This window comes from Nipponia nippon, unplaced genomic scaffold (assembly GCF_047370975.1).
Source record: "Nipponia nippon isolate SJK-2023a ecotype South Korea unplaced genomic scaffold, ASM4737097v1 scaffold_1, whole genome shotgun sequence".
NCBI lineage: Eukaryota > Metazoa > Chordata > Aves > Pelecaniformes > Threskiornithidae > Nipponia > Nipponia nippon.
In genome coordinates this window covers 107,972,140-107,997,571 of record NW_028262290.1, presented here as the reverse complement: position 1 = coordinate 107,997,571, position 25,432 = coordinate 107,972,140, and the positions used below count along the sequence as shown (strand labels likewise).

At 37.2% G+C, this 25,432-nt stretch overlaps 1 protein-coding gene across 2 annotated transcripts in view; it reads left to right on the top strand.

The window, feature by feature from the left end:
* CNTNAP2 (contactin associated protein 2) overlaps positions 1–25,432 on the top strand; it is a 1,210,705-nt gene that overhangs the window by 226,035 nt on the left and 959,238 nt on the right. The window lies entirely within an intron of this gene.

Sequence of the window (25,432 nt, the reverse complement as noted above, 5' to 3'; positions counted from 1 at the left end):
CTGGAAGACAACAGCGTCCAGCTTCTCTATTAATGTCACTATCTTAAATGCTTGCTTTCTTTCTTTTTTTTTTAAGATCTAAAGGTTTGTTTTGTTCTTTAAAATCACTTCTCATCTTGAAGAGAAAAGTCGGAGAGGACTTCCATTTCTTAAGATGCTGCTCAGAGCTAGCTTAATTTTTTCTGTCTGAGGAGTAGATCTACTTTTTCATTCATGTACATTATAGCACAAACCACATGGATTAGAGACAAGTATATGCTATAAGATCTGCCAGTAGCACTGCTGGATCAGAGTTCATTTAGAGTGCTGCTGGCCCTGTGAATCATAATGTCTGCTCAGCCGAGTGGGAGAACTGACTTTGTCTGCAGCAGGCTCCTATATCAGTTTAAAGAGGAAGGAAAGTTGCCACAGAACCACACTTCCAACCAGCAGCACCACTTCACAAAAAAGCAATCCTCTGGCATTAATTTCTTGTCAAGGCTAGTGATGGGTTACATTTGCCAAGTAAGACGTGCTCAGCTGAACTGCAGTATCTTGGAAGCACAATGTGATATGTCACTTTTTCTTTCTTTCTTTTTTAAAGAATGTTGCGTGTTGAAAGTGTCGTTCTGTGAATACTTGCTGTAAATTAAGATAACTATTCTCAGGAGTGCAGACATTGATCTTCGCTTCTAAAACTCTCAGACTATGCAATTCTAAAGCAGTCTGCTCCTGTAGATATCTATAAATCCAGTTTGTATATGAAGCACATATACAACATATACAAAAGTTTCCCTTTTCTGCTCAAAAACCATAATCCAAAGCCCATTCCTACATAGGCCCAATCCTTATCGAGCATTTAAGGGTGTACTCTATGTGAATTAGGCATGTACAAAAGTACTTTACGTAAACATAGTCTTAAGTGAGTTACGTTGGCATTGTTTTAATATAAATTTTCATTCTGAGCACACAGCATTTATTTGCATTTGCCCTCAACAGCCTCCATGGGCATAGTGAATTTTATTGCAGTCTCATTTTACAAAGGGGAGCCAAAGATAAGGGAGATAATTGTTCTGCTCATGGGCATACGATGAGCTGCCATCAGCACCGAAGCTCAGGAGCCGCATCCTTCATGCCATTACTGAGCCAGCAGACTTTCACCACTCTTGCTTGTGGCATTTGGACCTCCTGATGACTGAATACAGACTGAAAGTTGTAATTCACTGACTTGGTAACTGAATTTTGTCCTTGCAGGAAGGAAAATAGTCCTTTGGGATCCAAAGCAGGGTGGAAGGGAACTGTGAGGGAAGAACTGCGAGGGAAGCAGTACAGTCAGCTTTTAAAGAAGGTTTTGTGTCATTCGTCAGGGTTATTTTTTCTCCCTGTGAATAACGAAGTAATGTTTAGGGATGGTTTCTTAAGACAATATTCCTTGTCTGCAGAAATATATTCCCTTGTTCCTATTCAAGTGTCAGGCAAGATTTATGGGGAAAACATTTTCAATCTTTTATAAAATAGATGTTGTCCTCATACTACTTCTATTTTTCTTTGCATTGGAGAATGGCATGTAGGTGGGTGCTGAAAATAAGTATGTTATTCTAAGTTCCCCTCAGAATCCCCCAGTTTTTGAAGTTACTTGAAGAAAAATATCCTCTGCATTTTGCATGGAATACGTAGTTAGAGATGGAAACGATGTGGGTACTGACAGATTGACTGTTTATATTTCATTTGGGGTTGTTTCCTAATACGTAAATGATAAAATGATAATGATTTTTTTTTCATGACTGCTTAAGTATCTTTTTCCTTTCTATTTGTTATATATAATTTGTTACAATATCATGAGTATCAGGATACCTGCTACGATACAAAGTTGTAGAAGAATTCTTGAATTAGTTTCTTGTTAAGTAGCATGCTATCTGAATTTCTTCTCACTTATATGGACTAAAATAAAAAGAAATGCTTCCAAAGTCAATGTTTTAAGATCAAATTAAATGCAAGAGGATCCAGCTTTGTGCATTTATAAATAAATGTATCTACTTGGGTAGGCACATGCAAGAATTTTTATTGTTCATTTTTCCTCTTGCTTCATTACATTTATTTTTGTTTTTACCAAATTAAAAAAAAGTAAGAAATTTTGCAACTAAAACTAACTGGAAAGAGAAAAGAATAAATGCAATAGGAATAAGGAGCAGCAGAAAGATTTTAGGACAATAGTCATGACAAACACAGGCTGTTATGCTACACACAGCATTGTATCAGTAATGCTGATGCTGCCTTTCAGTCACTGTATTTTCCATTGGAATTCCTGCATTCTGTTCTAACAAGTCTGAAAATACTAGCAAACTGCTTGTTCCTTCTGGTGCTCCTCTATGTAGCAGCTAATCCCCTTTTCCACTCATATTTGTTTTAACTCTTCCAACATTCCCTTTGAATCCACAGAAGTCCTTAGCTGATGTTAGTGTATTTTGTGACTTGCTGAAAGCAGGCTGCTCTTCTACTTTTGAGCCCTTTTCGTTTCTGCGCGTAGCATTCACAAACCATCCTAGACTGTCCTAGCCACAAGTCTTAAGCTTTACCACAACTGTACCACCTTGGACCACCCTGAACTGAGTGATTCTCTATGGAGAGGCTGTCGTTACAAGAGTAAGCTGAAGGATACGCTGAATATTTTGGAGAAGTATTTTTCAGGTATCACTGGAAAATTTGTTACTTGCCATGGTAGGTTGCAACTGGATTCAGTCATAATCTTTTCAAATCTGTTCATTCTTCCTAATTAGATGACTAGTTCTTCTTACTTACAGTAATGTTAGCAAAAAAAAAAATCTAGCTAATGGAACAGCCTCAACTTTACAAGGACATATGAAGAAAGGTATGTATAAGAAAATAGAAAGAGAGATGAACAAATGTGTCAGTTTTGCACATAACTTCAGGGTTAGGCTTGAGTAAAATGCCTTGAATAGCTGGAGCTGTGATTATTCAGGGTTCAAGTGAAAGACCACAAGTATTATTTTATTTCCCTTTTAAAGAGATAGACTATTATATAATTTTGTGTTTCAATGGAAATGAAAACAATAATAGGATGTCGGGAAATTTGTGTGTAATAACCGAGGGGTTTATGCTTATTTTGAACTAAATACTATTTTATTACTAGAAGTAATGTATTTTTAATACATTTAGGTGATCAGGAGCTTTATCTCCTTTATTCTGTGTTACGGTTAGTCCTTTTCTTCACAATCTGGAAAAGAAATTCTGTGTTAGTTTCCATAGGGCTTTTGTCAAATGACGCTGCCAGAGCAGAGAAAATATATGTAAAAAATCCGAAGTGAAGTAGGTAATACATCAAATATCACTTCTCTGGTTGACAGGAAAAAAGAAAATTTCTGATATTTTCTTCCTAGTGGAATAAACCCCCCCCAAAACATTACAGATACCCTGTGAACATCCAAACTATGATCTTAAATATAGTTTATTCCTAGTTAAGCGTCTGGTGTTGCCTACTGTTCTTGTTGATGTAACTTCAGCACTGTAAAATAATGTTTCATTTAGGCAACCCAGTCTATTACAGTTCGATATTAGGTGTACAACAGACATAAGAATCAGAGCAGTTTTCACAGAGTGCAGAGAAACATAAGACAGCCTTCCTTTATTTAACTTTCTCCCCATCTAGTCTAGTAAGAACTAGGATTTGCTTCTCTGAGTAACAACATTGCATTAATTTACCTTTTATTTGCAAAAATGTCATCTCTCTTACCCTTCAAAATGTGGTCCTGTACTGAATTTATTGACTTCGAATGTTCATCAGCTTGTGACAGGAAAGTGCTTTGGTGTTTTGGAGATCACTCTTGTCACTCAGATCTGGGATGACAGAGCTAATGGGATCTTAGATATGGTACACTAGAGAAAATATGTAGTAGAGGGCAGGCAGAAGCTCTGGATAGTTGCTGTGGAAGCTTCTACCTTCCTAAAGTCTTGTGACCCCGATGTGCTAAGCACTAAGCACAGGGGGAGCAGAAAGATAATGATAACCTGAGGTCTTCCATGTTCGTTTCTAATGGAAGTAACAGTAGGTGCACTAAGTACAGGGTTTTTTTTCCTTTGCTGGGTGATGTTTTCTTTGTTTCTTTTTTAGCATTGCTGTTAAAATGTGCATAATTTTTGAATGCATGATTTTTTAAAAACTAGTTTTTATACTCACAAATAACCCTGCAGGTTTCAGTGGAATTACGGATGAAGCGTATTGCTGCTGGCTATGTATAAGGGGACAGAATCCAGACCTGTTGCAGTGTGTATCTGTATACAGTATACTGTATATGTATTCAGTATGTTTTTCCTTGCTTTTTAAAATGGAAGTAAATTTTGACAAGTTTTAACAATCAAATAAACAAAAAAAAAGAACAAACCTCAAACCAGCAAAGGGCTCTCATGCAGTTTGCTGAGTTCATCTGCTTTGAAATGTGAAGTTCACTAGTCATGCCTCTGCAGAGCCTTTGTGATCTTCCTGTCATTTACTCTTCTGTAACCCAAAGGTGCCTTTATGACTTCTTGAACACATTTACCTTGCAGAGCTACAGCTTAAGTGCTAATCCTTGTTAAGGAGTTTCAATACAGAAGATCTTTTAAGATCAGTAAAACAACCACCATTATGGGGGCAAAACCGAAACAAAAATCAGATCATTGTAGAATTGCACTTACATGTGTAATTTTTCTTTTATGGGAGGCAGGCAGACAGAGTCCCGGTGTCAGCGTTCCTATTGGGCTGAGATAATGTTAAATTAAGCTACAAATCTATTTTAGGGCCATCTGCTGGGGCCTCAGTTCACAGCTACATGTAGAAATTCTATAGAAATTTCCCTTTAACACTGAGCCCATGTAACAAGCACCGACCAGGGAATGGTTAGCGTGTGTAAGCAAACTGGCTAGAGACAGAAAGAATTGCTTTACTTCATTTGCTTTTAAGTTGCTTTGGGGTTGGTTGTTTTGTTTGTTTTTAATTATTTTCTTTCTTTTTCAGAGGAGCACAAAGAGTAAATGTAGGAGGTAGGATCGTGTACTTACATGTATTACAAGTCCCAGCCTAGTTGGGACTCGCTGTGCTATAACAATGAATCTTGCCTGTGAGTTCAGTTGATTTTTTTTGCGGGGAAAAAAAAACATTTTTGTTTATTTCATTAAAGTTTTGAAAGCTTTTTTAATGGAGTTGTAAGGATGTTCAAAATAAGCAGATTCTCCCTCCCTTACCTTCCTTCTTTTTTCCCCCCCTCTCATCTACCAATCCTCATTTTTGTATAGCTATTGACAAAGGAGGAAAGAACTAGGGGTTAAGCACAAACTATGAAAACAAAAACGTATGGGTTGAAGACAAAATCGAATCTACTACTTCGTAATCCCCATTCTTCAGTGTTTTAAAGCTGTCTAGTGTCTTCTTACGTTTTCAAATGCACATATCTGTAGCACAGGAGTTGTAGGTGAAGGTAAATCTTGTTATTTTAGACTTGTATTGGCTGATGGCCATCACAGCAATGGCAAAGTTACCACATCTGTGGTTGATTATTTGTAGCATTTTATAATGTTGAATTACTAAGTAGCACACAGATTAATAAGAGGTGGAAATTGCCTGTGTGGTTCTGTATATTAACCTTCAATAGCAGTAGTACAGTAGCCTGTCTTCTTTCTGATGTTATCAATGAGTTCGTTCTTGGAATAGACTGTGAAAGGATTAAGCCTTTTAAGCATAGCCAGCACACAGTGGTGATCAGATGCATTTCCAAATTAGAGAACTCTTTCCTGTAGGTCTCATGTAACTAATAATCTAAGCAAGTTATCCGGAAAAGTAAGAATGTCCCTCAGAAAATTCTGACTGCAGAAATTCAAGTTGCAAACTGGCAGTGTTCTTTCCTTTAAGGGTACTTTTGGATGTCTTTTCAATTTATTTATTCTTAAAGGTAATTTTTAGAGAAGGAAACGATTTCTTCATGTAGTAGTTATTCTACTGATTACCAGAAATTCTTTGGCAAAAAGAATGATGCCTATATTTTGACTAGAAGTGCTGCAGGATCTTTTAAGATTAAATGTGTTCTTAGAGGCAGACATATTACAGTAAAATTTTTACTTGGATGCCCAGATTCATAAAGGTATGGACTGAATATTCTGAAAAGTTGGTGGGGTTTTTTTGTCTGCTTATTTTGGAATTTCATGCTTGTTTTTTCCCAAATAGAAAGAGGTAGCTCAAAAATGTCACAGCTCATTCTACGTTTTGTTTTGAAACATGTTGTATAGCATTCAGGAACAGGATGGTAAAAACTAGGTAAAGTAGCATTAAATAAAAATTATGTAACATATATGTAAGTATTTTTGTCGTTGGTGTGGCTGGGGTCCTAGACATGCGAATTTCAATCAGGTTTTTTTACATATCTGAAGTAGTGGACTAGACAAGCAGAGGAAGAAGGACCATAACATAATGTGAATTTATATTTAGGATTTCCTGTTACTGTTTGTTTATTTGATGAATACTACTGAGTAAATCACTGGCACACTGCGGTCAGACGTAAGAGATTTATAAAATGGAGCAAACTGAAAAAAACACACTTTCTTTTTTTTTCTTTAGAATTTGTGGTTTTTTTGAAAAGCACGTTGTGTTTTACAGGGGAAAACTCTATCATAAGAGAATTAATGTGAATTACCCATGATTTGACTAGTGTTTTATGTAAACCTATTAGAAGGCAATAGCATTCTGCACAGTCCTTGTAAGCTTACCTATAGGTAGGTTTTACCAACTGAAGTTTGTATTTATAAAAATGTTGTATGGCGAATCAGACTTTTTTTCTAAACTTTTAATTTTGTTGGTGGCTTTCTTATCTCTTCATTTTTCTTCCTTGTTCAGAAAAATGCTACCATCATAACACTCTGTAATGAATCTGGTGTTTCTTGAAAGTGTATCCATTTAAATACAACTTCAGCATTACCAAATCATGCTATTTATCAGCGCAGTGTTGCTATTATGAGAGTTGAGATATTAGCAAAAGGAAGGTTTTTAATAAGTATTTGTACAGTTTATTGTGAATATATACGAAATCTCTTGTTTTCTTGAGAAAATGGCTGTACCTTGAACTCTAATGGAATTCACATATTTTGTGTTTCTGCTGTAATTGCCAATGTGGATAAACCTGGTGAATGTTGAATACCAAGGAATTGAAAATACCTTAGAGATGGAACAAGATAAACCCCTTCATCTACATGAACCTTTGTGTGATCATAGCTACCTACTTTTCAGTAATTCCTTTTTGCTCTGAATTCTAACTCTCCCTTTGAAAATGGCCCATATCTCTTGGTCATTAATTCCAGGCTGGATGTGAAGCAGGTAAGAGAGCTGAAAATAGCATGTGTACAGTACAGCCATAGCAAGATTCCACTAGATTCATACCGACTGTTCTTCTTTAGGCAGTTTTTGTGAATAGGCCAAGTGTTTTACCACTGCATCTAGACCATGTCTGGTGATTGTGCCGTGTAATTCAGCTTTTGCTTGGGGTTGCCTAGTCTCTCGGCTGGGATGACACCATGAATAGTGTGTTGTGTTTTGGTTAGTTTAACAGCCATTCTAAATAACACAGTGTGGAACAGAGGTTTAAAAACAGACAACAGAGTTTGGTCTGGGTCTTCCAGTGTTTGAACTTAATAGCACTTTTTTGATATTACCAATTTTACATTTAGACATACAAGAGTACTTTTGTTGTAGTAACAAATGTCTGTCCAGACACGTGTGCATATTTAAATGAAGGTGGCATAGCATAATCTTCTTTCAAAAAGAGATTTATGTAACAGAACTTCTTTGTGTGCACAAATTAATTGAACAGTTATGAGAAGATAGACCGCTACTCTGTAATAATTACAGTTGTGGTTAATATAATTAATACTCTGTATTAGAATTGGTGTGAAATAGCATTATTCTCTTGCACAGTTAAGGTATAATTGTAACACTAGATTTGTCTGAGTAAACACTGTCACTGCATGCCACTCCCAAGAGCATCCGTCTTCGGTAATGACTCTCAAGAGCAAGAACTTTGCAATTCTGAGCTTCACAGACATCACACTTAACTAACATCCTATGAGAACTAACATCAAATCAATGGATTGCTTATTACCTGAGCTCTTTTGCTTCATTTTATTACTCCTCATAATGGAACTAGCAGTGTCAAAGATATATGAGATAAGTAGTACACGCCAGCAATTTGTTCCAAATGTTGTCTGAGCCTGCTGGTGCATGAGCTTCTGAAGAAAAATTAATCTATTTCTAGCAAAGAATTGCAAAACTTTTGCTCATTTTGCTCTCTCTAAACAGAACTGTGAATTTTTTTGGAAACTGTAAGAAAAAGTGCCATGCATAAAATTAAAACAGGAAGTGCCCTGGCAGCAGAACTCAATTTAACCTTTTTTCCGGCATGAAAAAACCCGTAAATTTATTTGTTATGATCAGATTATTGGAAAATGATAATACAGGGCTAGACTCCAACAGAAAATATGCAGTACTGTCAACACCTGATTTAATGCTTCAAGTAGCAATCCTGCTGTCAGACATTGTCCAGGGAGGTTTAGGGTATGTTTATGAAAGCTATAGTATAGACTATAGAGCAGACAACCTGCAGTTATCTCAGTTCTCGGTGTTTTTCAGAAGTGTAGTTGTGGTAGGTAGAATGACAAATCCATTTTTCTAATTATGAAACACATTTTCTGTTTCTGAACAAAATTCCTAACCAAAGGTGAAGGGGTTGAGTAAATATTTGAGTCTTTGCTCTCACTGAGTTCCATGCTCCTAGAGTGAGTTTAATGCTTCACTGCAAAATTTGAGACTGTAAGTTATGCAGTCTTTCTTCCTTAAGTCACTACTGATAGTCTATGTTCAAATCTTGTTGGGAGAAGGATCGCTGAGATGCAGCTTAAGTGATGTCATACTTTGCTAGCAGAAGGATAGCCAGTATTGATAAACAGTCTTACCTAACTTGCTCTACCTGCCACAGAGGGGAAAAAGCCCCATGCAAGTTCTTCAGCTGCCTGAGGAAACATGGAGAAAAAAGGAAAAAGGCCAGTGGTTTTCTGTCAGTGTGACTGGCCAGTTGAGGTGAAGTTGGACTGTGAGGCACTGAGCACAAGACAGCATGCCCCCTTTTCAACCAGTGGCATTCTGCTCATGTCAGGGAAGAGACTGCCCATTTCCCAGAAGCAGTTTTGTGACAAGATGTCTCTGCAAGGGGCAGAGCCTCTTGTGACAGCCCCTAGGCTGTCTGAAACGTTGGAGTCACAAAAGCATACAGTGGAAAAGCTCTGGCTGAAAGGTTTAAAATAGGATGCATTATAATTTTGGTTGGGTATGACACCTAAGACTTTCATTAAACTGTTGGCAAAAAGTCTGGATGAAAGGGAGAAAGATGATTTATGTTCAGCTAAAGAAATCAAGTGAAGGGTGGTGAAAGGGAAGAAAGCGTATGAAAATTCTGTCTTTAGTCTAAAGAGTATGTGGGTGGAATAGACAACATATTTGTCTTTATCTGCATATTTCTAGTACCAACTACAATATAGACTAATTTCTTTCCACTTGTCAAACTTGTGCATCTCCTTGCTTCTACTAATCCCAAATGGGAAAGCTTGGAGCAACAGATAGCTTGTGTCAAGCAAGTTTGAGTGGCCAAGAAAAGAGTGTGTGATATAGCACAAACCCTGCAAGCCGAAGGTGGTAGTAGTGTGTGAGACTCTGGTGACGTGGTAGAGCATATATTCAGCAGTTTAGTGAGTTCCCATCTGGGGAAGGTCTGTGAGGACCTTCAAAGTACCACATGCTTTTCCATTGTTTTGTTCTCTACCTTACGGCTAACTTTCTTCACTTTTTCCATTCTATTACAAACCCTTGGAGAATAATTTGTATGGTAATTTTTGTGAATTAAGTATCCTGGGAGATAGATGAACATCATTAAACTATTATCACATTTAACATTCCTGTTGCCAAAAGTGGAAGGCTAATTTTACTCCTTTAATTTCTTATGGATCGCTTTGCTTTTTTGAGGTGGCTACAGGTGTCCTATTTATTCACAGCTCTGTGGAGATATTTTCATTTTGAGTCTTAGAAAATACACAGGTTTTAGTAAGTTGGAAGTGCTTGCATGAGAAGATGGCTAGAATATCTAGGAAAACTACTTAAAAATTAATATTTTTAGCAATGACATTGATTATTCTTACTATCTTGAAGGAGATTACTTTTGTTCATGAACTTTAAGGTTCCACCTTGGTCCACTATGATCGTCATCTGCCAATGAGCACAGTCATCTCATCCTTTTTTGCAAGGTATTATTACATTCAGCAAGACTGTTTGGCTGAACTGTTGGGTCAAGAGCTGCCTCTGACTCTACTCACCATTAGATGATTTTTGACTTAAGAGGATTAAGTTTTTTCTTGTTTATAACATGAAATTTTCTTTCATGAGCATGTAACTGTGGCAGTAGCCACATTCCGCTTCGTATTTCATCTGTAGTTTTTCTATTAATCATATTACATTTCCAATTAAGTTCTACTTACAAATTTGTTTCAGTGTGGTTCTTAGGGGAATCAGTAAATGTGTTTTATAATTAAGTGCTCAAATATTAGATTTTAATAGTTCGTAATTAGAGGGTTTTAAAATTAGAAATCTGTCTTCCTATACAATTTGAGGAGCTAAAATCTAATTTACATCTTCACCTTAAGGAAAATTCATAGAACAAACTAAACTGAAGCAGTGAAATACATTTTTAATTAAAGGGAGGAAACTGCTAATCAAGTGTAACTTAGGAACATAACCTAATAGTGAAGGTGTTGTATAGCATCATATAGTGTCTTTATGCTAGAGAACGAAATACAGTGTTCTAAAAAATTAGGTGAAACATTACTTAAAGCAGTGAGTTTCAATTTGCCATATGGAGTGTCCCTTGGCATAAGTATTCCTATTATCTTCAGTCTCATTGTAGAAATAAATATATACCTACTGAAGCACATGAATAAAGACTAATAATATTTGCATTGTTCAGTGGCATGCGTGCTGTCATGCAAATACATGATACTGAAGGCGTGTGTGTATGTATGTATATGTATATCTGTTTGTAGTTATTTTCTGAGGTAGAAGGAGTCATAGTAATGTTGATGGGCGGTTAGGCCTGTGTTCATAGTCAGAAATCCTGTTTTCTCCTCAGCCAAAAGCTCACTGCAAGCAAAATGCTGATTGTGTGGGAAAACCAGCACAAATTCTACATGGAATATTGGCCAGGAACAGGTATTGAACTGGAAGCTCCAGAGCTGAAAGAATTAATTTCCTGTACCAGTTAAAGAGAGAGACAGAGTCCTGAGTTAAGACCAATATTAACAGGGACAGTTTAAGATGTAAGCAAAACAAGCAAGTGCCTACAATGGCATATTGATGGGATTGGCCTTTAGGAAGACACTCGTGACATTTTCATGCCTGACCTCAGCTTGGCTGTGCAGAAAGAGCACCATGAAGATCCCAGATTACATGTATGTTACTGGGCACAGAAGCTTTCCCCAGTTCTTGAGCCTGGGTGGACGACAAGGCTGCATCTTGATCTGGTCTGAGCAGGCTCTCCATCCTTATCCATGAAAAAAATACCTACATGTGCAGGCTCAGCTGACGACACAGGTATTTTTTGGCAGCCTGCCTGGAGAACCAGGATATCAGGGTTCCAGTGCATCCCTGCAAGTAGGTCTAGACGCTGCCTGAAGCATTTTCTCCAAGTTGAGAGCAAACAAGCATCAGAAACAAGCTCCTTGGTTATGTGCACCAGTAAGAGGTAGCCCGTGTCCCCGACTGTATATCTTGCTCTAGCTGCCCTGCTTCTGCTTCCCCGCATAGCTGCTGTGGGGAGAGGTGTACAGAAAAGGGCTGCCATGGCAGGGAGAATGGGGCTCATGAAGACTTGTTCTTCCCTTCTGCCTTGCATCCCTTTCACCAGGGCAGTGCTGCAGCATTGCCTTATGATCAAGACGATGTGGCAAAGACGCAGTGGCAGAGAGAGATCTGGAGCAAGCCGTATGTGTAGGGTCACACTTGGTTATTTAGGTGGAGGAGTGTGTTTGATTTTGTCAGCCTGAGGTGCAGAGAGAGATGTTGTCTTGGGGGAACCATCCTGCTGCCTATTCAGTATAGCCTGAGCTACTCGGAAAGGGTGAGCCAGTCCTGAGATTAAACTCGCCTCCCCTGGGAACCTGGCACAGCAGGAACATAGGAGGTATGTAGGAACATAGGAAGTAGGTATGGCTTAACCTCTGGTTAAAGCTTCCAAGCAAAGGGTCATGTAAGTCTTAAGGGGTTTGTAGGCTATGAACTGACTTTTCACAGTGATAAAGTTTCTCTGCTGTGATTAATAGCAAGCAGTGTTATTTTTTTTCATTATTTTAGCACAGTTAAAGGTTTGTGCGAGAAATTCTTCACAGAATGGTGTTTGCCTTGGAAATCTGACCTCACTATTTGCCTTAATTTCCTTATCCTCTAATGACACCCTTGGTGCATCTCTGCTTTTCATCAGTTTAGTTGTGGTTTGCTCAATAGTGGCTGGGGACCCAGGCAGGAAGTCCTCGCACGCGGTGACACAAGCTGGTGTGTTCATGGTCTTTGTCCTCCTACTCGTGACCTGTTGACATATTGAGGGTAAATCACTCAGATTTCTTTAAACACTTGGGTGATTTAAGGAAGCTTTTGGGTTTTCCACCTTCATGTTACACAAATTATATGGCTGTAATTCCAATTTTATCACTAGATACAATTTTGCCTCATATTAAGCTGCATCATGCTGCCAAAGAAGTGGAAAAGGATCTAAGTGTAAGCGGTAAACTGGGACACAGGATCTGCTGAAACAGATCTTTATTAATTACTTTGTTGGTGGTGTTTTTGGTTGGTTTTGACATTATGTGATCTAACATTACTGTGTGCTTCTATTTTCGGGAAATTAGCAAGGTCCTTACGTGAAATTATACTTTTGATTTTTGATTAGCTGAATTCACATTTTGCGCTGAATTATAGGTTGAAAAATTCAGTAATGAATGATGCTGACTTATTTGGCAAGATGAGCCACTGGTATACATACCGCAATGGTACGGATCACAGACTATAATAAAAAATTACTTCTGTATTATGCCCTTCATTAATATTTCAGGATGCAGACAGTAAAGGGAGCAATTTATCTCAGTATAAGTTAGAATGCTGTTTAATAAGATTTTGTGAGGAGACAAGATTAATGTTAATAATGTTTTTTCATTGACAGAAAAATAGCATTAACATTAGCAACTCACTCTTTCTGTTAATAGTACAGCATTTGTTTTACAGCTATCCACAACAACAAGGTTAAACTGAAAAAAAGCACAGACTATAAACAAGGTCAGGCCTATAAAAAAGTAAAACATGAATCTGTTTTCCTAGGCTAAAATCGTATTAGAATGAATATTCTTACAGATCAGAATGAAGGTGATGAGGGCTATAAAGCTATTCAAGCAGAATAATTCAACTTTAGTGTCTCCCCATTCCAGGCAGTGGCTATTTCTTTCTTCATACTCTCAAACAGTGAATTTGAAACTCAGCTAATTAAGCTTCAAGTTTGCTATGTTTTGTAGTCTCCTTGATTCTGAAAATAATACATGTAACTTCATTTCACTTCTCAAGTTTTAAGGCATAAATGAGCGTGGTGCAGGGTTTCTTGAAAGTATATTGAGCAAAGTGTATATTCAAGAAAACAATACATTTGCTGTCCTCAGGTAAATTTCCCCTTCAGAATATATTTGGCTTCATTAAGATGACACATAGACATGAATATGGAATATTTGGTTCCTCTGAGATTGCTCATACACAGCTAAGGACTTTTCTAGGTTACAGCAATGTACATGCTGACGCTAATATGGAACTGTTGTAGTCGCACTGATAATATTTTAATGAAGACACAAATAAGGTTTTTATCAATTCAAGAAACTATGTTCTCTAAATTAATCCACTTCCTGTAGTGTACTCTACAAATATGCATAAGAGTAGTTATGCGTATAATGACTTGTATGCATATATTATGATCAAAACATGGTATATATAAAAGTTTATGTGCACATACTTGAAAACTCTGCACTTTTGATATGTCCCAAAGCATAATGGCATATTGAGCCATCACCTTTCATGTATGTGTAATACAAAGAATATGTTCAATACCAGCATTTATAAATTCTATGTCAGTCCACGTGCACATATCCACACAAACAGCATATTTGGGGCAAAGCTCTGGCATAACAAGAACCTTCGTGATTGATGAGTTCCCATTCTAAATTGTTCTGTGTCCATATGCAAACAACACAGTCTTTACATCGCCCACAGCTCTGCTGAATTTCCTGACTACCACTCTCTATGGTGTTCCTGTTTCTGTGAGTATTTAATGAATTATGGAAGGAAGAGCAACTAAAACTGCAGAAATAGAAGAGCGAATAACTCATAAACTGGTGGTAGTAAAGCATCCTGTCTAAATTTGTCAGGGAAGGGGCTTTTATTTTTGATTTTTCACTTCTCAGATGTGAGGAGTATTTTGCTAGAAATTCCTAGATTCATATGCAAAAATATATAAAGAACAAAATATGGCTAAAACAATGGAAGGAAGTGTCTCTCTCAGTGTTTTCTTATTTTGTCTCTTGCTTATTTTGAATAAGCAATTAAAAATAGCAGGACACGTATGCGCAGCTGTGAAAGTAAATGTCGGTCACAACTAAGTACCTAATACAAAACTTTTTCTTCCACTATAAATGTTCAGCCCTCCCTGAAGTCTGTTTGTTACAAATTTATCTAAAGCAGAATCTTGCCTGTAGCCAATGTAATTGTTAAATATCACCTTTGAATGTAAGTCTCAGGTAGAAAATGTTTCATGCAACTCTGTCTACAAAGACTTGGCCTGATATTTGTACAACTGCACGGCTGTGTATTATGTGACCCAGAACAGAAAATACTTGTTGCTGCACAGCTGGAATGCGCAGACTCTTAAACACTTAAGAGTTTGTTATCTATACATACCTAAGAAGTTGGATTTGCTTGTGTGAGTATTCTAGTTCAGAGCTATAACTGCAGCTCATTCTTTGGAGCGTGTGCATTTTACGTTAGGGGAGTCCAATGTGAAATACTGGGTACAAACTGGTAACTGCATGCGATCCACATGTGTGTATGTGCACATGCACACGCATACATTCTGTCCCCTTCACCATCCACAAAGGCTGCAGAGCATATTTGCACAAGCAGTCCGATGGATGTCGCTTGGGCTGGTGGTGATCTAAGCATGGTCCACATGGGCTAATGTGGAGAAGTGTGGTTTTGTGAGTGCTGTTGCTGTGCTCTGTGATGAAGCAAACAAGGGTTAAAATAATTCTGAGTATTCAAGGTTCTTGCTGTTTTGCTAATAGGTGCTGATTCCCTTTATGGTTTTGTACTTGCATTTAAGGATTCTGCTGTCCTATGGAAATACCAACAGAAGAGAATGTATCAGTCCCGTAGAGTCTGTTATTTCCACACATGCAAATTGTGTGTAGTTACGGATTCTAATGAACAATCTATTTTTGAAGAAATCCTTTATTCCCTGTGCAGAGAAGCTGAAGAGGGTTATGACGATGCTTGGGAAATGTGCAAGGCTTTCTGTGGTAGGAAGAATATCAGATGACTTGCTTCTGCATGTCTGCTGAGTTGTGAGAAGTCCAATTTTAGCTCCTCTAAGATGGAATCAAAGCTCCTGAAAAATTCTAATCATGGCTGTCAGATTGATGTTTGCTTGAAACAAACACCAGCAGTAAACATGGCCTGCAAGATTTATTCAGGGAATAAAGCATAACATTTACACAGAAGGAGGGCAGCATTAGAGTGAAGAGAGATGATCAGAATTGACCTTTGGCAAGCAGTACAAATTTCTGAGTATGAATGCCCCAGTCAAATAGATTAGTTTCCAGAACAGTTAATTCCTCATGAAAGAGAGGGTCAGACAACAGAGGATATGTGGGACTGTTTTGAGTTTAATTTATTTTAGTGTATCAAACAAAAATGCTAGATTGCATTTTGCCAAACACTCTTTAAGAAAAGTAATTGGTTGAGTGATAAAAGATATTTTAGAAGTATAAACCTAAAGCCAAATTACTTCAAAAACTGGTAAGGAACTGTCACTGGAAGCAGAGGAATTGCTTTGACTGAGCTGGAGGTCCTTGATTCAAGAAACTTGATTTTTCCAAGTCTTCCTTGGACTTTGAGCGACCGTCTTTGAGTAAATGTCTTCTTCCTCTGTTTTAGCTGTGTGTAATGGTAATGGAGCTTTTTATTGTTATTTTGTGTGCATAAGTTATTTAGATTTTTTGGGGTGTTCAAAAATCTCTCTGCAGTTATTTTGGTTTTGTGTTTTTTTGGTTTTTTTAATGGTCAGCATTGTTCTACAGAGCAGGTAGCCTTTTCATCTTGCAAATCTGTACTGAGCATTGTTATTTATGTTCCATGTGAAATGGCTTTGCTACAAATGTGATCTTTGTCTCACATGAAGTGGCTTTGCTGTAAGTGTGACACAGTGACATTAGTGTGAGCCAGTCAGCTTGCCAGATTGCTATTAGTTTGTAATAAGCATTTAGAAAAATGAAGCATCATTAAAGGAAATCAGCTGTTTCATGTAGCTGCTGCATATTTATAGGAACTCTGCTTACATGAATTGATTAGTCCCTGATTGGGGGAAGCACACTGTATCTCCACCTCTTGGCATCTTTCCATTCTGTTTCTTCTTTTGCGATCCTCTACTGTACTGGCATCCACAAGATAAAATGAATAATTTTGAAACCACTTGGTATAATACAAAGTGATTGTAATACAACTTTAACATAGGTATTCCTCAGTACTTATGCACAGCAGAAGACCGCTGCCTTATGATAATCTTCTACTCTAGTAATAATATCTGTTAATTAAAGAACATGCATTATGCAGGCTGTGTTATCCAGCCAAAAAGGGATTGTTTTGGTTTTTGTTTCACCTCCCCGTTCCGGGCAGAATTGGCTGCTGTTGTGTAATTATATAATCAGAAACTAGTCTGAGCAGTCAGATTGATGTTACATTAAATTAGTTATTTACTGCTGTGATTTTAATACCATTCCAAACCCTTTTAAGACACTTGCCTAGATGAAAGTTGGCACTGAGAGTCGTCTTTAAATTAATCCGTCAATCCTAGATTCATATTTGTCACAACCTTCAATTTTCTTGTTTGGTGCCAGTAAAATAACTTTCTGCTTTGTCAAAGGGTTACTCATGGCAGCAATTTAAGAAATACTTAGATATTCTTTAAGAGTATTTTTTATTTTTAAGATTTCCTACTTTGCTCAGCCATCTGTCAGTTGTTTACCTTTATGCATGAAGAACATTGCAGAATAGATTAGATCAACTCATTAGAGTGAAGGTGAATACTTCTGAGGTAACGATTATGGTTAGTTCACAATAGTAGCCGTTACAGGTTCTTCTTTTAAGGCATCCAAAATCTGGACTGCTAAAACAAGTAATAGAATTAATTATATAAAATATAATGATGATCAAAAAGTGGGAACTGCAATTTGAAAGAGGCATTCTGCATAGCTGGAAATTATAGGAAAGCAGAAGGGAATGCGTTTGACCTGAGCATGTAAACCAAAACATTTGTCATTAATTTGCTAAGCAAAAAGAATGGTAAAACATAACTGAACTGTTGTTCAGAATCAGATGCTCTTGAGTGTCATTCCCCCACATTTCCAAAAGGTTCCTGGGACTAGGACATTCCTCAAGTAAATCAGAGTAGCCACAAGAAAAGTTTTTAATGGGTGTTAGCCATTGATCAAAGAGATGAGATGAGATGAGATGAGAATCAAGCGGGATTTCCAAGGAAGGTAACACACCAATAAACAGCAAATGCTTTGCAGTAGCATCGCATAATGCAAGTTAGTGGATGTCTCTCTGATGCACTTGTGGTCAAATATCAAAACAAATTCCCGACAGAACAATTGCAGGACTTAAGTGTAGAAAATAGGTGCAGCTGCTGTTGGTTGTAATGGTTATATTAGCAGCATTTTGTAAGTGTCACTCAGTGCACACTGCCATTGTTTAAAGCCATTGGGCATCCAGCAGCACTGCGAGATAGGTAGGAGTGTGCAAATGAATCTCTTCAGTCTGACTCAGTATGTTGTATTTTTTAGATAGTGTCATAGCTGGAGCTTCATGGTATGCATTAAAAAACAAAGCCCACCTTTTTATAAAGAGTTCATATTCTAAATTAAAGAATCAGAGCATAATGGGTAATGAGAATTATTTTTCTGGACAGAAGAGGAAAGCATGTGAATGTCAATTTCTAATAAGAATTTAATGCTTTTATCACCACCAGATGAATAGTCAGTTATGTCAGCCTTTTCAGTAAATTAACATTCACTTGATAATTTTAACATTACAACTTTACGTTACACTGAACTTTTACATTACAACCTTAACATTGAAGTTGTTTATTAAAACAAGATTAGTATTTTTAATAGAACAACAGCCACAACAAGGAAATCTGAAATCACTTTGATGATACAAATAGGTATTCTTAGGCAGGAAAGCCTTACCGTTGGGGCAGTGGAGTAGGCCTGAGTAGGGAAATGAGCATCACATCAAGAAAGGATTCTTTCTCACAGCTACACAACAGATTGGTATGGAACAGAAGCTTTTGTGCAGTGCCCTGACCATTAGGCTGTGCAAATTATTCTCTGTTCCTGGGTTGCCAATGAACAGTTTCATTTAAAACTGATCTCCCTGCTCCATATGCCAGATAGCTGGAGTAGGATTGGAGCTGTTACTGGACATTAGATGCCTTTTCCGTGAAGTAATATTACAGTGCACAGAGGTTGGTGGGCACAGTGCTATAGTGATGTGACATTTCTGCAAATCACAAAGCAGGTTCTGACATCAGATGATCACTTGGTATGTTAATAGATTAGATCTTAGCTACTCTTAATGCTGTCTAATGTATGTCTTCTCTTGAGCACTCGCCTTTTCACCTACCCATGGGATTATTACGGTACTGTAATAAAACATCAGGAGTCTGCAGTTTATTCCAGGAGGGATTTGGCTCCTATTTTCATCTCTTACTGCCAGTCAGCAGCCTGGCACTGAAAGGTAATTTGATTATCCTCTAGGTCTTTTCCCAGCCTCCACTGAGTGCATATAAATTCAAGGAGTCAAGTTTGCTAAAGGACTGTGCTTGATAGACTGTCATGGCAAAGCTCTGAAACAAAACACTTCAAAGGTATTTCCTGGAGAAAGTCCAATTAATTTTGTTTGTTTGTTTGCTTGTGATTACTGTTTCTAAGAGACTTTTTCTCTGAAACATGGCTAAAACAATGACAAGTATGGTTCCACTGTTGTGTACAGTTGATATTAAGCATGCATATTTTATGAGTTAGAAATAGAATCTGATACCTGAATTCAAAACTGAGTTCCTTTTTGCTAATGTAAGATCATCAGATCTACAAGACATTTTTGCAGATACCTGGGCAATCCGCTTATCTTCATTAATGATGTGCAGTTATATGAGATAACAAACTTATATGTTCATTTGGAACAATTTGTCGGTTTTATTGTGAAGCTTGCTGGAAAACAGTATCCAGCTATTACCTCTTTCTTACCTTCCTTGCCTGTTTTTTGTTAAGCAGTAAAAACCTCCTTTCACCATAAAGGCAAGGGATATGAATCATGTACACAGAAGAAACTTCATGCAGTAAGAATTTGTCATTTCTGCAGGTCACGTTTCTGACTACAAGTGTGGTTTAAATGCATCATTAGCAATCATTATTGTGGAAAGATACAAGTTTAAATGTAAAAAGCTGCCTCTCTGTGAATTTCAAAACAACCTAGTTAAATTAGTACTCGTTCCCTGTATAAAGGCATTTAAGAAGGTTTGACCACTGCTTAAATTAGGTTAGACATTGGGTCATTGGTATGTCGCCTAAGTTAAAAGCGATCTAAATTAATCTGTGTTAGAAGCTTATATGGGCTTAGAAAATCCAATTAAAACGATTGCAACTTCTATTCTGAAGACAAGGGCTTAGAATCAGAAAACAATTATTCCTTAAAGACCTATAATTAATCTTCCTCTTTCTCCTCAACAGTTCTGAATTGTTCCTTTAAATTACATTTTTTAAGTCATAAACTAGTCCATAGTGCATCCTTATGCAGTCATCCTCCTACTTTCATTGCTTTGTAATTGTTTCTGTTAGTTTTGTAGATGTTTTAAAGTTGTCTTCTCTTCAAGATGTCCTTGATCTCTGTTTTCAGTTTTAGCCATTCATTACCGGACATTTTGATTTTTAATCTCTCTCTTCCGTAAATCCCTGCAGCTCCTTGATGTTTTTGCCAGTTTTTCCTTGTTCCATTTTCACGATTAGAAATTATGTACTGTGCGGAAAGTACAGGAACAAACTACCTAACAGAATAATCTTTTCAGATATTTTTAATGCAGTTTTTTTAAAAAAAGTTGTATCATTTTCTCAATTTTTTTTCTTTAGTTATGAAGGCCATGGCAAAAGTATATAGTATTTTGGTGGGAAACACATTTTCCATCAGAGAAAAGCTGCATTTGTTTTAAAAAAATATGGAATGAACTAAATGGAATAGGGGAAGAGTCTCATTTGGCCCCACTCTTTTGCAACTCATATTGAGGCAGATGATGTTAAAAATCTTACTCTCTTTTTTTCTTTTTTTTAAGCTACATGTATTGTTTCCTTGCATTGTTCTGTCCTTAGCAGGCATTGAAAATGAAGGGGAATTTTCTGTCTATATTGTGTATTACAAGGTTACTTTTCATTTCAAAAATATATTCTGGAGGGATGCTTCTTCTTCTATACTTATTTTACTTCTTGTGTTTTGCTGAGTCACTTGCAAATAGGACTACATATAGGAAAAGACGCAGATTTAGGACAGTGTGTGGATTATTGCTAAGTTTAGCTCTGCATCTGAAATACGTAGCCTTGCGCTTGCTCTTACGCATGAGTGTCCTGATTTAGGTCTAATTTTGTACTGTTCATTGACACCAAATACTAGTTGGGAAAGAGTTTTCTGCTTCTCCCTCTCCTCCCCTATCCCAAGCAATGCAATGCCACCAGTGGCATCCTGATGTAAGTTACTATTTAGCTAAGTGTATTTTTTCAAATACTGCATGTATCTAGAAGAAAGAAGGACTTGTGGTATTGACATGCGATCCTCTTATGTTTGTTCTTCTGTACGGCCTTTGAATATGAGCCGGATACAATGCTGAAGGTGTATTGTAAAAAATGGGGGGCTGGGCTGCTTTGGGACTTGAAGTCCTAGAGATGTCGGGATTCCTTCCTGAGGAGTGTGGAGCGGGTGTAGCAGCTGTGAATTGCACTGTAATACTTGGGTTGGAACTGTGGGAAGTCACGGTGATTTCTAAAAAAATCAGTGAATTCAGAGTAATTGAAAATGGGGTCTGTTATTGCTTTTAGTTATCTGAAGGCTGTTGAGATCAGTTTAAATATTTTCACTGATTTCCATGAAATTTGAAATAAGTTATGAAAGAAGGCCGTCTGGCCCTTTAATGAAGCAACCTAACGATCCGATTTTTTTTCCTGGGGAAAGAACCACCAGCTCTGATTCTGTAATATAAGACAGTTTAAAAGACCTGGGACTTCCTGTTTCTTTTTTTCCCTCTTTCTTTTTTTCCTTTTTCCTTCAAAACAAGCTCATTTTGATTTCTGTGCCATGCATGTTTGCATTCCAGAGCACTGGAAAGACAAAAGATAGACAGTAAAAGCTGAAGACATCCACTCAGTATGTCATGAATAAGGCACACGTAGATGCTGCCTTTTCTGTTCCTCTGAAGTCTTCAAAAACAACAAACCAGTCTCTTGGCTATTGTTTTCCTACCTGTAGCTAGGCAGGAACTTCTCCCCCATCACATGCTGAAGGCAGCAACAGAATAAACTGGTGAACTTCTTTTCCTGCTGATAACCGAGAACCAGAGCCAAGGCCAATAGCTACAGACTTATGACATACAGACCTAATGGAGGGGATGTATGAAGAAATAAATTACTTCACTGCAATATGCTTGTGTGGAACAGCTGTTCCACACATTCTGAAGTAACAGTGATTGATACTCAACTCACAGGCTGCCTGTTTTTAAAGGTTCTGGGTTTTGTTTTATTTTTTTTTTTACATCTCAGCTGCTTGATGTAGGCAGTGTGTTATAATCTCATTAAAATGTATCATAAATTGACTTTTTTATGGATGTTGAGCTTTGAAATCAGGGTGTTAGACTGTAAGGCTTCTGTAGAAATAGTAAGAATGATTTTAAATGCATAGGCAAGTTCACCTACGCTGCGTTTGTAGATATTTTCCATTTAAAAGTATGGCTTTTTCATTTAAAAGGGTTAGTTTCCATCCTCAGAAAAGTGTTTTGCATATCTTTTAAGATCATTAATCCCTTTTCATGAAAAGTTTTATTTTGTTGTAAGGAAACTGATACTTCAGCAAATTTTACGTATTAATTTGTTTTCATTAGTTTTCTGGCTTTCAACGTCTGTCAGAGAGTCAGTAAAAACTAGTTATTTAATTATTTATAACAATCTGTGTTCATGAAAAGAAAGATGTCTGGTAGGTAGGAAAACAACCTTTCTCACAGAAGAAATTCTTCTGATATTATCACAGTGGAAGAGCATGAGTTGGAAGAAAAGATGACTGTGGGTTCTTCAGAATTCCCACAAATGCTCTTAAACACTTGTATTTGAATAGTTTCCACCATTACATTATTTGGTTTGAGCTTCACAGGTGATGGCATCAATGGAGGCGTAAGTGTAGAAGCCAGCAACTCTCTTGCTGTTGCCAGACTTTCAAAGGTGCCTTTGAAAGGCATTTTTTTGGCCAAAATGCCTGATTTTCCTTCCTTGCCTCCATGCAGCATGCTGCCTAGCCATAAAAGAGGGGGAAATTATTCCCAGTCATCTAATAAAGTGAGGTACAAACATGCTTGTTAGATGTTTTAATTATTATTCCATAAATAAGCTGATGTATCAACTGAAATTTATCAGAAGCAAGACCGGCCACTCAACTGCACAACATATTATTCTAAGCAGCACTTTAAACTCTACATCTTGAAGTTGAATTGCTATTTGTACTCACTAAGATTCATACAATTGATGCGTTTCAAAGCATATACAAAGAAGCTTTTCCTTTCATCCGATACCAGCAGCATAATCAGAAGAATCTAAGGACAAAAAGCTCTAGGTATGGCTTTTCTTTTCCAAGGAGATAGTTTCTTCCCATCCCCTGTCTTTTTATCCAGCTAGTATTTGCTCTGCAATATGCTTGTAAAAATAGTAAGTTAAAAGTATTGTTGGCACTGATGCTTTTCAGCTGTGTAACTACAAACTGGAAATCTTTGAAAGTCATCTGTTTGCCGTGAACTCAAATGATTTGGTCCGCAAATGCCACCAGGAGGTTCTTGTGAACCATTTGCTTTTTGGCAATCCAAAGACTTTGTTGTGTTGCTTCTGCTCATGAGCTATTTAGGCATGTTGTTCAAATTTACTTACTCCTGTTAGATATCTGCCAAATAGTACCTGTCCTTGCATAAAAAGAGAGTTTGTAAAAATGTATTTATTCTTTTATTGGGAAGTACAACATGAAAAAATTGCATTTTTATTTATTCCAACATGCATGAAAACCAATAGAAAAAAGAGTGATTACCTTATCTTTAACTATTTCTCAATAACTCATTTAATAAGCTTTTAGATGATGACTGCAATAGCAGACAGTAATGCTTCATCAACAAACAGGTTAAAAATATACCACCAGTCACACCATTTCCTTTTGTAAGTAAAATAGAGAAGCCATGTAGGATACAGTCAAGCTAATTTATTTGAGATAGTATCTGCTCTGAAATTAAGTTGCAAAAAGAAGGGAAAGCTAGCAACTCTTTCTGTTTATTTGAGAATCAGCTGTTGTTTGACTGCTTCATCTTCTGCCTCACCCATATACTATTTTACCCATTTTAGATGGGGAATAAAGATACAAAGATTTTTTCCAAAGGTACCTACGAAGTTCAGTTCATATCTCATTTTCCAAGTGTCTCGGGCATTTAGGAATTTTAGTGCTGTGGAGCATCAGTTTCTAGACAGCAGATTCCTTTTGAAAATGGGACTTGTGGTCCTCAGCCATATTCATCATGAAGCATCATGTTAAAAATTGCAGCACTAATTCCAAATGATCTGGTATAAGGTCATGTCAAAATGTAGTACCATCCAGAGCTATTAGTTTAGGATGCTGTCTAGTTCAGGCAGTCTACCTGTATTAACCTCAGCACTACACTGACATGCTTGTAGTGCTTCCAGTTCTGGGATTAACTTATTTATGGTCAATGTGGGTGTCTGGGCAGTGGTGCAGTGAGCAACATACGCATAACCACAAGGCATGTCTGAAACAGTTTCCCTTACTCTTTTGTCATAGTCTCAGAAAGATGTTTGTGTAAGAGCTGGACACCTTCATGCTGATCAGATGTGCATGCAGAACCAAATAACAGATTTGAAAATAATAGGTTATCTCAACCTTTATGCCAAAACATTGAGGCTTGGAATTTTATACAAGTGGGATCTTGTTCAGAAATCAGCTTGTCCTTTTCAAATGGACACTGGAGGCTTTGTGCAGCTATAATTGACACAGAAAAAAGAAGCTGGCTCTTTGTTAGAGGAAAATAGGTAGGAAAAGGTACAAGCTGCTATATTCACAAAAGCATTTAGCTACCTGTAACTGAAATTGGAAGTATCCACCTTGGTAGCTGTCAGAAATAAGGAAGTAGAATAAGTGTTACAGATGTGTATCCTAGGCATGGAACAGAGGGATCCAATGTCTTCATTCACAAATATAACAGCACAAATTTAGTAAACAGTTCAGAAAACTTCTGGTATCACTCATGTTCTTGGACGATGTTTAACAGACAACGAGAATAGAAGCTGCATTTGCTGGGGGAGGTAGAACATGACAATAAAGATCACTGCCTCCTTCCTAAAATTAAAAGTGAAATGCAAGAGGAAGTAGATAATTTGTGGTGGGAATGAATTTAAAACAAAATTTTGAAAGTGATAAAATGCAAATAAAGGTCAAGAGAACCCCAAATCTCTGCTGTCACTATAATTCAGTATTATTTAATTCTAGCCAAGGTATTTCTTAACAGTTATACTGCTAACTAGACAACGTTGTGGGCATGTTTAATGTTCTATCAAGTGAGTCTTCTCAGTTCCATATGGATTTGACAGTAATTAGAAGTATGTTCTCTCCTTGCAAAACTTGCATGGTACAGATGAATTTTCATGTGAAGCTTCAGAGGAATAAAACCCAACTGTGTCAAACTGCAATCCTTCTTTACCAATATTGTCCAAAAAA